We start from the raw sequence: 16,871 nt of genomic DNA, 5'->3' as shown, positions 1-16,871 counted from the left end.
TGCTTTACAAATTTTCTGTAATATCAAATATTTGCTTGAAGTTTGCAATAAAATGGATGTCATTTGTTACAGTCTTTTCAATGAACGAAACATAATTTTTTTTCTTCATGGCCACAAAACAGTGGTCGATAAACAAATGTTCACTTGCCAGCCAGATTCGGTAGCTTGTAACGATTCACTAGAATTTCCCATGGCCAACCCAAGGAATCAATGGCACTACACTGCACGGTAGTGCTAATCTTCCAAAAAAATAATTTGACAGCAAGACTGGAAACTCAACCCACAGGCTCCATAGGTGGAAATCAGTAGCCTACCCACGCAATGCAATGAAACAACAATGCAGTGAGTCTCTGCTAAGTATTAGGCAGGTTCAAAGTGTAGGTTTGCATTGATAGATTTTATGCGAGGCATACAACATGCGTGGATCGTCTAGTTAGGGTGCACAATAGTGACGTTTATGATTTTGGACAGTTCTCAAAGACTTCCCTAGATGTTCTTTGGCAAAAAAGTGAAAGCTCACAGTTGGGGATCTTAAAAACATTGCTTAGCCTCTCCAGCAATTGTCCGAGCCTGAGGTAACTCGTCTCATAGTTGGTGCCGACTGTCTTCATGCTTCCTAGCTCCCTCCGCAAGTACAAGAATGCAATGACTAAGAAAAATGGTGACAAAAGTGAGAAGAGAAAGTGGATCCTGTACAATAGCTCTTGATCCTCAAAACAGCACAACAGAGCGCTGATGACTCACAGTCCTCGGCTGGGGTGTTAACATGCCTTTTGACATACGTGTAAAGGCCATTTACCAAGTTTTCTTCAAGAAATATTACGATTACACACTCGCCCCCTATGAAAGGGGTTTGTTTCCGACAAGATGGTTGAAATTTGCTATTAGTAACATCAACTCGTCATTCATCCCTTTCTTTCAGCACGCTTACAAGCTTCCTTTTAAAAACCCTGCTGGTTCTAATTTACGTATAAATGAAGTGCTTATGCAATATTCTCTGATTTACCTCTGTTCGAAGTAAACTGTGTGTTATACCGTAAAAGCTGCTGTGCCGAGACCATGCAGGCGTAACATTCTTCAATGGTGTTACTTGCGGAATATGAAGCTCACTTCTAATAAACTTAAGCCAACGCAAATAAAGCTTCCCCTATTGTTTCTTAAGTATTTTTGTAACTATTCTGTCCACCAAATACCTCGGTAGTAACTCAATTAACCTCGAAGGAGGGGAACAGCGCAAATTTGAAAGACACGAGAAGAAGGAGACGACACGCACAGCGCTGACTTACAACAGTTTATTCTTTACCGCTCGGGCACATATATACCACCACGGTTAAAAATACAAGGAAAAGCAAGACTAACACGATAGTGTCTCTTATCACCATTGCTCGTCACACATCACCACTCGCTCTGCGCCACAAAAACACGTGCTGCACTAACCTGGGTTCAAAAAATCTAATTCTTTTTGGGAGAGGGTCAGAGAGGGCATGCTTACGCATTTATCTTTTAGGCGGGCGATTTCGGCAGCTTCAATTATTTCTCTGGTGGTTTTATGCTTATTTTTTGCTATGGCCTTTGTTTCAGAAAAAATAGGGTTGCATCCGCTAACACTACAGTCCCTACAGTGGAGGCCCAGGTGGCCACTGATTGCCTTGGTTACTTTGTAGTTGTGCTCTTTCAGTCTTTCATTTAAGCACCTTCCTGTCTGCCCTATATATTGTTTACCACAGGACAGCGGAACTGAATAGACTACACCTTCTATGCAGTCTACAAACCGATTTTCATGCTTTGTTGAGCAAGACTGCATTGTTCTTGCTGTTTTTTTGACTCTTGAGCACATGGCTGACAATTTATTGGGGGCGGAAAATACTACTTCCACGTTAGCGCGTTTGCCTATTTTTTTCAAGTTATGTGCAATTCGATGCAAGTAGGGGATCACAGTTATCTTTTTGCTTGTGTTTTGATCTGATACTTGTAGGCTGTCCTGCGTGTTTCTTTTTAATTTTTGTAGAAACGCTTCCGCTACGGATGATAGCAACTGTTTTGGGTACCCCGCTATCTGAAGTCTGTCCATCTGCCTAATAAAACTGTCAGGCATACAGTGAATACAGTATTACTCTCTGCCACATCGGGAACTTCTGATCTGTGTTGAAGATTGTATAGACAATTACGGTTCCGTAGCCTTTCAAAATAACACAGGCTTGTCAGTTCGAGGTTTTTTAGAACTTTTAAAGATGTACCTAACCTCGACTTTTACGACATGGGATGATAAGCTTTACATCCAAACTAATGGGATTTGCATTGGGTCTTGCATAGCACCAATTCTGCGCGATCTTTTCTTAGCCCACCTAGATAATCTGCTGCATGATCAACTACAGATTTCAAGTGTAACCAGAATCTTACGATATGTAGATACTTTTTTAGTAATTCTTAATACTGACGAGGTGGGTCTCGAACCGTTAATGTTTCAGGTTTTACAACAGTTTCGTGAATGTTTGAAGCCTCTTGTTTGAACAGTTGAATTACCAGCGGAAAAAACAATCAGGTTTTTAAACCTCAAGCTTCGGTTTTCGCCAAATCACATCTGCTGGGCGTATGATCCACGCGCCAGCAAGCCACTTCTTCCGTTTCAGTCATCCCATTCCAAACTGGTAAAAACGTCGATAGTTACCACGTGCTTAAAAAAACGCCTTAAACAAATCATGTATTCACTGTATGCCTGACAGTTTTATCAGGCAGATGGACAGACTTCAGATAGCGGGGCACCCAAAACAGTTGCTATCATCCGTAGCGGAAGCGTTTCTACAAAAATTAAAAAGAAACACGCAGGACAGCCTACAAGTATCAGATCAAAACAGAAGCCAAAATATAACTGTGATTCCCTACTTGCATCGAATTGCACATAACTTGAAAAAAATAGGCAAACGCGCTAACGTGGAAGTAGTATTTTCCGCCCCCAATAAATTGTCAGCTATGTGCTCAAGACATTACTGCTTTGTGCAGGTGCCGCCCGCTGAAGTGCAGGTCCCCCTATCCCGTGGCTGACTGGGCTTAGGCCTCCGACATTCCCGACATTTTTCCGGCCGCCGCCGTGCTCCCTATTATGCGCGGTACGTCTCGTGTAAACAAAGGCACGCGTATCCTTCGAAAGTGTCGCTATGAGAAACATTCACGTGTCAATGCCTGTCCGACGCCTGGGCGCTTTCATAGAACGAAGCACCCAAAGCGATGGCAACCTCGGGTAAACTAAGCGGGGGACGCCGAACGCGTGCATTGTCCTTTTGTCCTGCCCGACACTCAAATGCGTGTCGACATGTCGCCTATAGCCCCGTGTACATGGACGCGACGGGGGCGGGGTGAGTTGAGTGGCGGGTTCAGCTTACCTCGACGCGTCCGAGTTTATATGAACCCCGTCCAAAGAGTCGAGGTGAGGGGAGCGGCGGGGTTCACGGAAAAGGGGCTACCGTATTTTCCCGATTCTAACGCGCGCCCTCTCTTGCTAAAAGGTAGCTTAATATTTGTGTGCGCGTTACAATCGGGCTCAAAACCGAAATAGGCTTTAAAGCGACCAGCAGCATTGCCATGCGCAACGGACACGAAGTACCCGCAAAATCCAACTCAATCCAATAAAAACAATCCGTCAACACCACGTGAGTGAATTTCGGCGCACTGATTCCTTAATGGCATGCCGCTTACCCTGGTCAGCTGTTGCACATTTTTTTGTGCTTCTGCTTAGCCCCTAACGCTTAGAATTATGAAGATCAAGGCACTTGAAATCGCAAGCAACTTCAGTGTTCCCCGCTAAACTTTATTTCCAGCAGCAGATGGATAAGCAACCTTGTGAAGCGCAATTCATTTTTGGCTTCTAGAGCTGCATGCCAAATAAAATCTCCCTCTTTCAGGTACGTGGTGTCATGTCTTTCCATCTGCGCAGTACCGTCAGTGTCACATTTTTTTTTAGAATTTTCCTGCGCGAAGTTATCCGCGCGCTACGATTGGGGGCGCGTTAGAACCGCGCAAATACGGTATTCTGCTCCCCGCGGCCCTCCGACTCAGCCCGACGAGCGAGCTAACACACCCCCTGCCTCCGAGTTGACTGGACTCGCCGCGACGGCTCTCTGACCCACCCCGTCCGCTTATACATGGGGGTGTCGAGTCCAAAAAACCTGTTTATTTCGACTCAACGCGCCCTCGTCGGGTCAATGTAAACGGGCCTTATGTCGCCACGCGGAGAATAATTGGCCGGTCGGGTTGTTCTCCGCCAGAAAAGCCCGCTCCCTATCTACACACCGAATCCGATCACACCTAATCAACTCATTAAACTTTGGTGCTTGAAATGGGCACTTAAAATGGTTCCTTGCCACTGGTGCCACCGAAAATTAAGGAGCTATAAAATGAGTTTCAAGCGATGCATAAATTGGAATAAACTTTATTTAAGCCGACAGAACGACGTTTTTACGCGCCGCGACGCGGGCCTCGACGTCGTCCTGGTGGCTACTCATCCGAGACGTGAGCTCGCCGTTGCCGACTCGCGAGTCTCATGCGCGAGTCTAATGCTGGACGGCCCAGTGTTGATGTTCTTATGTCTAGCACCTTGCGGCTTCTGCAAGTCTTCTCGGGATGGTTCCTGACGTCGCTTCCATTGGGTTCGTGACGCAGTTCCTTAAGATGTGCTTCTGGTCAGCAGTCTCCCTGCAGCAGCAGAGCTGGCACTTGTCAGTCGGGTATGCCTCCGGATACATTCGGTGCATCAGAGCCGGGGTGTGTAGGGACCCGGTTTGAAGCGGCCTCAGTAGCACTGCCTCCGCCCGGCTCAACACCGGGTCCGGAGGTGGGAAGGTCCTGCGAGCCAGGCGGTAGGCTTTGGTGATTTCGCCATAGTCTGTCATTCGGTCCTTAGCACCGAACCACGTTGGACGGTCAGTTGCGGGGGCGCGGTTGGTGAGTGCATGCTCGCGCCTCCGCGTGGGCCGTTTCGTTGTAGTTTGCGTTCTTACTCGACGCGTTCTTGCCCGCATGCACCGGAATCCACTTGACTCGAACAGTTCTTGGGCCTTCTAGACGTGCATTGCGTAGCACCTGCAAAGCTTCTTTGCAGATGCGTTCCTTGGCGTAGTTTCGAACTGCCGTTCGTGAGTCGCTGATCACCGACTGGCCGCCTGCGTCGGTAATGGCCAGGGTGGTGGCCGCCTCCTCTGCGCTTTCTGCATCGGTGCACTTGACGCTTGCCGCCGTCACGGTGTCTCCGGTGGTGGCCTTCATGACAACGGCAGCGAGGGCTTCCTGTGGATATTCCGCCGCATCTACATAGCGAGCGTGCTTTTCCTGGGCGTGTAAGTCGACGAGGGCTCCAGCCCTTGCCGCCCTGCTGCCTTCTTGTAGTCAGGGTCTGATTATCTTGGGAGCAAGTCCATTAGCTCCCAAGATAATCGGATATAATTAGCCTTTTTGGAGGAACAACAGACAAAACAGTTGTAGTGTTGTTCGTTTACACCAGATGGCCTTCTGAGTCATTGGACACACAATGGATGGCGCCACTGCGCTCGTGTGTATATAAACGATACTCGCTGATTAAACGGGGTTATTGTCATGGATCGTACAGTGGTGTAGTGTGTTTACTTTTACGTGCCGCCGTGCCGGCTACACGACATTCTGACGACGAGGATGTCTTCCACGGGCATTTTGCCACCGCCTCCTTTTCTTGCCACCCCCGGCACGCCCGATGTTCCATGGGCCCGATGGTTACGCCTATTCGAGAGGTTTCTGCTGGCGTCCGGAGCGACCGAGCTACCCGCACCCCGTCGCCAAGCCCTCCTCGGCGACGGGAGACCTAGCAGAGACCTAACTTCATTTATAACGCACGATGGCCTCTTTAGATTCAAGAGGGTCTGCTTCGGGTTGGCATCGGCACCAGCTGCGTTTCAGCAGATCATGACGGAAATTCTTGGAGGTTGCAAAGGGGTCTTGTGCTACTTGGATGACATAATAATTTTTGGCAAGACTGAGAGCGAACACAGGCAAAACCTGGAGCAAGTGCTGGAACGAATAGCAGGAGCTGGGCTCAAGCTCCACGGAAAATGCGTCTTCAACACGTCGGAGCTGTCGTTCTTAGGACATCGCGTCAGCGCAGAGGGTATAGCACCGCTCCAGGCCAAGGTTGATGCAATCATTAATGCTCCTGCGCCTAAAGATGCAGCCACGCTACGCTCCTTTTTGGGGCTAGTTGAATACTATTCTAAATTCGTGCCGCGACTGGCAGAGGAAGTAGAACCAATGCGCCGTCTACTTCGCAAAGACGTGCACTTCGACTGGGATGACGCCGTGAAAGAGATCTTCGCGGGAGTAAAAAGACTTCTAGCATCCCACAAGGTCCTCCGAATGTTTGACCCAACGCTACCTGTCATTGTCGCAACAGATGCCTCTGCGTACGGTCTCGGTGCCGTACTGCAGCAACTGGAGGGGTCCCATGTGCGGACTGTGGCATTTGCATCGCGGACATTAACAGAGACAGAACGAAAATACTCGGCCGGAGAGCGTGAGTCCCTTGCCTGTCTGTGGGCCTGCGAGAAGTGGCACGTTTACCTCTGGGGCCGATCATTTACTCTACTGACGGATCACCAGGCTTTGGTGGCACTGCTCTCGTCCCGTAGCACAGGACAGCGGCCACTTCGTAACGCAAGGTGGACCGCACGACTGCTGCGCTACAACTTCAAAATACAGTACCGCAGCGAAGCCCACAACCAGGTAGCAGATTCCTTGTCCAGACTGTCCGTGCCAGACACAGAAGGTGGCTTCCAGGTTGATGAAGAGGTTGTGTCCTTGGTTACATCGTCTGTACACTGGGGCAATCTTCAGGTTGCTACCGCTGCGGATGACATACTACGGCAGGTCGTGCACTTTGTCCAGTCATCATGGCCAACAAGGAAAAGACTTGCCGCAGAACAGACGCCGTACTACGAAATACGGGACGAGCTCTCGGTAGTAGATGGGTTGGTTCTGCACACAGAACGCGTTGTAGTGCCTGCCAAGCTAAGGGATACATTCATCCAGTTATCTCATGAGTCGCACCCGGGAATAGTGAAGACTAAGCAGCGCATCAGGGAAAAGTACTGGTGGCCTTGCCTTGACAAGCATGTAGAGGCCGCCGTCCGGAGCTGCAGCGTCTGCCAAGCCTCGGACAAGAGTGTCAAGAACTGGTAAGCACCACTCCAGCATGTCCCGCTTCCTGACAGGCCCTGGGACAAAATATCAATAGACATAATGGGCCCCTTTGAACGTGCACCAGCCGACTGTCGATTTGTCATCCTGGTAGTGGACTACTACTACGTGCGTTCTGCAGTGACATCACTTCTCGCACGGTGATCAACTTCCTGCTTGCTGTCTTTGCGCGAGAGGGTTACCCTACTGAACTGGTCTCGGATCACGGCCGACAGTTTACGTCGAGTGAATTCGAGTGCTTCCTTGCGGACAGGGGCATCAAGCATTTCTTCTCGGCAGTTTACCACCCTCAAGCCAATGGCTTGAGGGTGGTAAACAGGGTCTTGAAATCGTATATACAACTAGCTCTCCTAGAGCAGCGACCAATCCAGACCACTGTTATAGAGTACCTGGGTATTTACGGAGCCACACCCCACAGCGCCACTGGCATCTCCCCAGCAGTGTTGCTTCATGGCCGCCACATGAGGAAATCATTAGATGTGGTTGGCCAGCCGTCAGCGGATTTCGGCACCCATCCCGCACGTGAACTGCGTAGACTTCGGCGTCGTGTCTGCGAATACCAACAAAGAAATAAGGCGTATGCAGGCAAGCGAAGAGCAGCCAGGGAGCCCAAATTTAATGTGGGAGCCTACGTGCGGGTGAAATGGCCGGTACCTGGAATGAAAGGCACCCCTAGGTTTGGTGCTCCACTCAAAATACTGAATCGGGTAGGACGATGGTCATTCCACCTGGAGGACGGCCGTACCTGGAATGCCTCCCAACTGTCTGCTGTACCCCATGAAGCTGTTCACGAAGAAACAGGGCCAAGACAAGAACCGCTGCGGGAGGACACGGAGATAGACGGGTCGGCAGGAAACACCACAGCACGGACACCGTCCTCGAAGGCAAAGAGCAACACGTCCCAAAATATCCCAATACAGGAAGGAGGAGGAATAAACTTTATTGCAGTATGCAATTTAGGGGCGGGTGGTGACCACTGGGCGCAGCCCAGCGGTGACTTCGGCAGCACGTTCCACCAAGGCTTTCTGGACCCCGGGGTCAGAGCCGCCCAACGCCACCTACCATTGATCAACAGAGGGAATTAGGGGTAAGGGGTTTCGAGGGCACGCCCACATAGCGTGGCAGATGGTGTCGACATCTCCGCAGTGGGGGCATAGGGGTGATGGGTATTGATCAGGGTATATGCGATAAAGGCTGGCGCGGCACGGAAGGGTATTAGTTTGAAGGAGCCGCCACAAGCGTTCTTCTTTTGTGGAAAGTGAGGAGTGGGCTGGGGGGTATTTCAGGCGGAGGAGGCGGTAGTGCGCGGTGATAGCCGCGTACGTAATAAGGCTATCTCGAGTGGATTGCGCTCCGTGGTTAGGGGTAACCGAAGGGCCTGCTCGGACAGTAAGATCTCGAGCTGCTGTATGGGCCGCCTCGTTACCCCCTAAGCCGGTGTGGGCGGGCGTCCACACGAGCTCCACGGGCGTTTTGGGGGGGTTTTGAAGAATAATTTTGAGAGCTTTGGCTGATATGAGCCCTCGGGCAAAGTTCCCTATAGCAGATTGAGAATCGGACAAGATGACTTTGGGGGTAGGACCGTGAGAAAGGGCTAGCGCTATTGCCGCCTCTTCCGCCTCAGTAGGTAAGTGGGTGCGGATGGTGAGAGATGTGAGTGGGGGGGAGTTAGGACTGTTGATAACCGCCAAGGCATAGGCTGTGTGGTTTTGGTAGCTAGCAGCATCCACATAGTGTGTTGTCGGTTTAACAGGGTATTTTTCTGACAGGTAACGAGCGCGTTGTTCCCTTCGAGCGACGTGGTTTGTGGGGTGCATATTGCGGGGAAGCGGCCGGGTTAGGATATTGTCTCGAATGGTAGGTGGAATTGGGTGGGCAGAATTAGTAAAGATTGGGATGCGGATGTGTAATCGGCGGAGAATTGTTAGTCCCGCAGGGGACGATGCTAGACGGGAGTATTGATTTATTAGATGGGCCTCAATTAGTTCCTCAGCGGTATTGTGGATACCAAGCTGTTCTAGTTTGGCAGTGGAGGTGCTGTGAGTACCTGCAGGGCGACTCGGTAGACTTTACGCAACAGGCGGTTTACTTTGTCAAGTTCTGCTCGGGTGGGATTGAGGTACGGGAGGGAGAAGGTGAGGCGACTGATAATGAAAGCTTGAATGAAGGGTAGGCGTTCTGCCTCCTTGAGGCCTTGGTGCCGGGGAGCGATGCGTCGGAGAAGGCCAATGGTTTGAGTGATCTGGGCGTTTAGTTGAGTGAGGTATTGGGAGTTCGCGCGATTTTGTTGTATTGAGAGCCCTAGCACCTTTATCCGGGGCACCGTAGGAATTTGGCTCTGGCCGAGAGTTATAGTAATGGTAGGAGGGTTCGGGGGTTTACCGCGAGGAGGAGGGAGAATTAGTAGCTCGGATTTTGCTGTGGAACATGTGAGCCCTGCTTGAGCGGCGGCAGCGAGGACCATGTTTGCACCGGTTTGAAGTGTTTCTTCAATTTGGGCATCGCTTCCTCCAGAAGTCCAAAGGGTAATGTCATCCGCGTACATACTGTGTCGAAGGTAGGGTATTTGAGAAAGCTGTTGTGGTAGTTGGAGGACGGCTACGTTAAAGAGCAACGGTGACAACACTGCTCCTTGAGGGGTTCCCATGGATGACATTTTTATTGGTGCGGAGGTGACATCTCCTAGGTGAAGCTCCGCGGTACGGTTGCTTAAAAAGGAACGGATGTAATTATAGGTACGGTGGCCAACTTTCAATGATTCAAGATTGCTCAGGATTGCTGCATGGGAGACTTGGTCGAAAGCTTTTTGAAGATCAAGAGCTAGAATGGCGGCCGTGTCCATTCTGGAAGGAGGGGCAATGATGTCATGAAGGAGTTGTAGGTGGACGTCTTGGACTGATAGCCGAGAGCGGAAGCCAAGCATTGTGGGGGGATAGGCGTTGGAATCGTCCAGGTATTGAGTAAGGCGGGTGTGAATAATATGTTCAAGGACTTTGCCTACACAGGAAGTAAGAGATATAGGTCGGAGATGTTCGAGTGCGAGGGGTTTGCCAGGTTTAGGTATGAAGGATATTTTAGCATGTTTCCATTTGGGAGGTAGAGTGCCGGTAATCCAGAAGTGATTATAGTATTTGGTGAGAGTGGCTATAGAGGTATCATCAAGGTTTCGTAGAAGTTTATTGGTTATGCCGTCCGGGCCGGGAGCTGTGTTGGTGCGGATCTTGAGGAGCGCCGCGCGTACCTCAGCTTGTGTGATTTCTCGGTCTAAATCAGGGTGTGGGGGTCCAGAGTAGTTGGGCGCGATAAAAGTGGGGCCTTGTGCTATGTACGTAGCTTTGAGATAATCTAAGAGTTGGGTGTTGGTGCCGGGATATTTATGGACAAGCTGAGTGAGTCGTGATTGGGTTTGGATTCGGGAGGAGCTAGGGTCCAGTAGGTGTCGGAGAAGGTGCCAGGTACGACGCATACCCAGATTTCCGCGCATCTGGTCACAGAGTTGTACCCATTGGAGTCGGGCGAGTTCAAGGGCGTGGGCCTCAATAGTTTTTTGTAGTTCCGCTAATCTGGCCCGGAGTCGGCGGCGGTGTTTACCAGCTCGCCACCTTCGTTCAATACTTCTATAAGCTTCCCAGAGATGGTGGAGGCGAGTATCAACAACGTCGCTTGGAATTTCATGTTCGAGGGGTTTGTCTTGAGATCGTTTAGTTGTTAAAAGTCCGGCGATCCAAGTGGTCAGAGAGGTGGCATCGATGCTTGTTGGTGGCGGGATCTGCTCACTTTCTGTACGGAACTGGTGCCAGTCAGTATTACACTGCTGACGCGGTTTCGATGCAAGCGAGTGGATGGGTTGGAGGTCCAATGCAATGATAAAGTGATCGCTGCCTAGCGAATGAGGTGTGCTGTGCCAGCGTAAGCAATGGATGTTGCGGGAGAAAGAGAGATCAGGCATGGTATCGCGTTGCACACTGTTTCCCATGCGCGTGGGGGTGGTCGGGTCAGATTCAATCGTTAGACGTTTGGTTTGGACAAGGTCCCACAGACGGCGGCCTTTGGGTGTGGTGCGATGGTACCCCCAAGCGAGATGGGGAGCATTAAAATCACCAAGGATTAGCAGGGGATGATGCTGTGCTGCTCGGATGGCATGAGTAAAGAGGGAGCTAAAGTTGTGAGCTGTGGCTTTGGGGCTACTGTAAACATTCAATACGTAGAGGCGAAGGGCTTGCCGAGCAGGAGGATATAGAATAATAAAATCATGTGGTATGTCCGTACCCTCAACGGGGGTGGACTCAACAGACACGTTGCGGTGCACGAGGGTAGCAGTGAATGGGTTGTTAGGGGATTGTATGGTTTGATAGCCCGTGAGTTTTACTTTGAGCCCTGGTTCCTGAAGCGCAATGATGGTGGGACTGGGGTCGTGAGTGGATATGTGCATTTGCAGGTTGTGGCGCTTTTTACCAAAACCTCTGCAGTTCCACTGCCAGACTAGAATTTTAAGTTTAGATTTGCTCATTGTCAAAATCAGAAGGGGGGAGGGGGACTTCTTGTGGGGTCGGGGCTAGGTTAGCATTTGTTGTGAGCGCCCGCACGCAAGACTGTATTTCTCCGCGAAGTTCTGTAATAGCAGCTTGTAAGGCGTTTTGGGTGCTTACTAGAGTTAGGTGTAACTGAAGATATTCCTGCCTTTGATTAGTTAAAGCCTGTTCAATGGAGCCGAGGCGGTCATTCGTTGCGTTATCGATATGAGTTTGGGGGAGTTCTGGTGGCGGGGCCTTACGTTTGTGGGGAGGGGCTTGGGATGCTTCAAGCTCCATGTCGTTGTCGGAAGGCGTGGGGGGCGCGGGAGGTGCGTTGGTATTGGGTGTGGCGAGAGTGTTGCGGAGAGCGAGGTTTTCCTGTTTGAGGAGGATATTTTCTTGGCGTAGCTGTGCAATCTCGGCGCGTATTGCCTGTAGTTCTCGAATGAGGTCTGGGGAATAGTGGGGTGCATTTGGAGGTGGAGGATTGTTGGGAGGCAGACGTGGGCGGCTCACCTCTCCTCATGCGCCAAGCCCACCACGACCTCCACCAACGGGGACCACGAACAAATGACTGGGTGCTGATCGTGCCGACGAACCAGAGGCCTTCCACCAGCCAGAGAAGCAGCCGGTGCCCCTCCGTCGCTCTACACGGGAGCGAAGACCACCAGAGAGACTCGGGGACTATGTGCGGTGACTTGTTTACAGTGGAGACTTTACTATAATTTTACTGTCACAGGTAGTGACTGTTTCTGTTCTATGCACATAATGTGTGTTCTATTGTTAAGGGAGAGGGTAGATGTAGTGTTGTTCGTTTACACCAGATGGCCTTCTGAGTCATTGGACACACAATGGATGGCGCCACTGCGGTCGTGTGTATATAAACGATACTCGCTGATTAAACGGGGTTATTGTCATGGATCGTACAGTGGTGTAGTGTGTATACTTTTACGTGTCGCCGTGCCGGCTACACGACAACAGTGTTGGTCATAATACTGTAATCTTCATATTTTCCAATACTATGAACACTGGTGAATGCACTATAGGAAGCGGTTTTTTTTTATGCATCGCTTTCGAGCCTTTCGTTTGGTAGCTCTTGGTGCCCATGTATCCATGCGGCGTATGCGGAGGCGTCGTCTACGCGGAGGCCCGTCGCCGCAAGGTGCCGCAGTGATTCCGGTTACAGCAATCAGAGCTTCTATAATGGCTACAAGTTCTCCACAGAACGATGATGGAGGTTCCGGGACCTTAAATCTGGGCGTCTTGCTGAGGGCTGGATTGCTAGTGCAATGAATGGCAGTGGCAATCACAGTATCTTGTATACTGGCGTCGGTAAATATGGTAGAGCCGGGTGGAAGGTGGCTATCCGTGTCGGCGATGCGTTGTTTGAGGGCAGACGTCGAAATGTTGGAATCTGGACGACGAAGGTCAGTTGGTTTGTTGCCACTCAATTGCATGAACCGCCACGGGGGAAGTACTCGCTGCGGTATAGGGCTGGTAGCGTATGAGAGACTGTGTAAGCTATTATTGCTCGCCCAGAATCACACAATGCAGCCTTCAAACTTCCGAGCTTCGCGACGTTGCTGAACAAGTTAATTCGACGTGTTCAGTTGGGCTTGTTCCTTAACTTTCACGGAACATGACTAGCCGCAAAGCATAATCAGACGCAGCCGTCTTTGAATAATTACAGTAAAAGCTCGTTCATTCGGACTCGTTCAATTCGAACTTACAGTTAATTCGAACTGACGCCCGGGTCCTGGCAAAAAACTGTGTATATTAAACGCGGGAAAACTACGGCTAATTCGGCCGCGTCGGTGTTCACAGCGGGTAATTCAAACTAGCAGCACCGGCTTACACCGCTCCTCGGAAATGGAAGCCGGCCCATGGTGAATGGAATGCGCTACAAAACCAAACCCGAGACTCAAACCAACGACAGAGAAGCTCAAGCAAACGCCAGCACGATAGCAGGTTTCGCTTGCGCAGCAGGCGCCGCCGGCATCGGCAATGCTCCGGCGCAAGTCGTTTCAAAGCGCCAAACGGGCCACATTACATCATCATATGTGGGCCTGCAAGTACGATCCCGTCCCTCTCATCACCTCCCTCGACCAGTGGGAAGCAGCGCTGGGACGCTCAAGCCTGGATCTCCAGAAGTCACTCACGGGTCGGGCAGACGGTGTACGGCCACCAAGCTGCGCTAACCCTTAGTTAAATACAGCTCTCTCTCTCTCTCTCTCTCTCTCTCTCTCTCTCTCTCTCTCTCTCTCTCTCTCTCTCTCTCTCTCTCTCTCTCTCTCAAAGCGCCATTTTCTTAATTCTTGAAATTAACGGCCGGATCAGGCGTTATTCGCGATAACAATTCCATATGTGGTGTCTCTGGGGCCCTGGCTGATTCGAACTTCGCTTTATTCGAACTTATTTAAGATTCCCTTCTAGTTCGAATTAACCAGCCATGACTGTATCTCTTTTGCTAAAATAAAGTTCTACATGCATTTATTAGTGAACATTCCGATGACTTACTCTACCCTATCAAGGAATGCGAACTAGGCCTGGAGAGGTTGCTCGGCTCAGGCAAGTTACAAAATAGCCCACTCCTTCAGTCAGACCGATGGCCTCTATGCATCAAGCATGCACGGGAAACTTGACAGACAATAATGTAACTATTTCAGAACACCGAAGGTGAACTCATTACAGTGCACTGGACATTGGGACTGTACCGAAATGTTAGCCAAATGAATTATATTGTTGTGGATGCCACGCTCATCGGGCACACACGTTGTGGAGCTGTCGTCATGTACTGTAATGTCTGCACAAGGTGCCCGTGCGTGCATTACACGTCGTGTATCACGCGCGGATTTGCACCACGCGGAATTGTAATTTTTATTCCAGCTAGAAACTTCACCTGGCATTAAACGACCAGAAGATTCAACACCAATCTCATAAGAGAGACGTGTATGCACAGGCGCTTGTAAGCTACCGAACGGGTACGTGCTACCTTAGCACCCCTCCCAAAGAAAAAAACTCTGGGGACGCGCCTGCACCTCTCCCTCCGGCTACCATGGGAAAATACCCTTTCTGCCTCCCTTTTCCCCTCTAGGAAATTATAAGAAGCACTTCGCCTTATGAAAAAAAAAAAAACACGTACACGTTGGCGTTCTCTATCACGTCTTGTAAAAAAAGTCATGCGGATCGGCACTGGCGAACACGCGGCCACGAAACTGCTTGGCATCCTCACCTACAATGGCACTATGAAATGGGTCGGTGCATGGCTAGCTAATGTTGAAAATGTTTAATAAAGAAGGTGTAGTTGTAATGGCGAGGGAATAGGGATGGTGGTCTGCTCATTTTTTCGTACAGAGTAGCAAGAATAGGAAAGAATCATCACGTGTAGACGTACGTTGTCACTAATGCGGCCTCGTTTTCCCAGATTACAAACATAAATGTAGATAAGCAGTCCTTTTCTGGAATGTGAGGGCGGGATCACACTTTGGCACGCTGAATTGTTGTATTGTTGTACAGCAGCTCAGGCGGAAAGCTCATCAGCCAAAAGCTCCTCACTGGTCATAATCTCATCCATTCTTCCACAAGCTGTTGCGAAGCAGACGTGCTGACTTTACGAAATTTTTTGAGCTTTTCTCCAGGTCAGTGAAATTACGCAAGAAAACGTTATTGTAAAAGAGAAAGTTCAGCGTTATTCTCGGTTGCTCTAGCCACCTAAAAATGTATGCGCGCAGATGTCATATGGGTCCATAAAGACAAAAAATACCCTCGCACTTCCCCGAGGGGGAGAGTGTGTAAGTGCGAATGCACGATTGTAGATTGCGCGATTACGGTGGATATCGTGATCTTAATGAGTAGTCGAGAGATTACACACACGCACACAACTACAAAGAAAGATATTTCACTCGTTATTGCTGGTACCGTTGCCCGGTCCGCCATCATCGTTATCGAGATGCAGGACCAGCGACTGCTCTCGACGACGGCGCGCGCTCGACTAATACCCTCCCGCGCCACGCGGCCGCTACACGAGCGCCCTCACGCGTCGGAATGCGGAGCGCCCGCTACGCGAGCGAGAGCTCTCCCGCCCGAAGTGGAGAGGAGGCGCCCAACACCCGCAGTCACTGAGCGGAGAGAGGAGGAGGAGAGTAGCGCGCGCCCATCTCCCCCCGTTGCTAGGGAAGACGAGGAGCGCGCGCACCCGCAGCTGTTGCTATGCGGACGACGGCGGCGGACGATTCAGGCTCGCTTAAGAAGTGCATTCGCACTTAAAAAAAGAACTGTAAATGGGAAGTTCCCACACACGCGTCCATTTATTTTACGCAGGCATGCTGCCCCCCCCCCCCCCCTCACCCGCGAGCGCGCGCACACAACCACCGAATGTCTTGCTCACCTTGCCCCTGCCCCCTCCTCGAAAATGTCAACTCTAGGCCTATGCAATAAGCATTTCGAAATTTTTTACTGAAGTGAGCACGCAGACGGACTACGTACAGAAAGTGTTTGCAAATTATTGTTGTTAAGGAGATTGTCCGTAACTTCCGGCACGCCCGTCATGGGAAATTTTTTTGTCACGGTGGGTGGGCGTTCCTCCCACTTCCGGAACTGCTGTGTTGCTTGCTTCCGTGTTCTCCTCAGTTAATTCAAAGAAGTGGAGTTGCTTAGTTATGGCTCCCAGGATAGTTTTTTTTTTAGGCATGTCGGAGGCATGTTTTCTAGGCATGCTTGATTGATTGTAGGGTTTAACGAGCCGACGCAACGCAGGCGATGAGGCGCGCCGTAGTGGAGGACTCCGGATTAATTTTGACCACCTGGGGATCTTTAACGTGCGCCGAAATCTTGTACACACGGGGTTTTTTTATTTTCGCCTCCGTCAGAAAAGCGGCCGCCGCGGCCGGGTATCGAACCCGCGACCTCGTGCTCAGCAGCGCAACGCCAGCCACTCAGCCACCGCGGTGGGTGTCGGAGAGTAGATAACTGGCCGGCCATGCGCCCACATGTGTTTCAGGACCTAGCAATGAGCCCGTATTTAGGCCGCGTCGCCAACGTGTAGGTTCCATGCATGCTTTTATCCTAAGTATCCCTTCTCTTTCCGGGCCTAACACTGACGATTCGGCCGGACCGAAGCATTTAAATTTCTCCACAAAGGAT

This window comes from Haemaphysalis longicornis, unplaced genomic scaffold (genome assembly GCF_048455015.1).
Source record: "Haemaphysalis longicornis isolate Haplotype H1 unplaced genomic scaffold, Haemaphysalis longicornis Haplotype H1 scaffold_3, whole genome shotgun sequence".
Classification (NCBI taxonomy): domain Eukaryota; kingdom Metazoa; phylum Arthropoda; class Arachnida; order Ixodida; family Ixodidae; genus Haemaphysalis; species Haemaphysalis longicornis.
The sequence above is the reverse complement of the archived record's forward strand: the minus strand, read 5'-3'. Positions refer to the sequence as shown.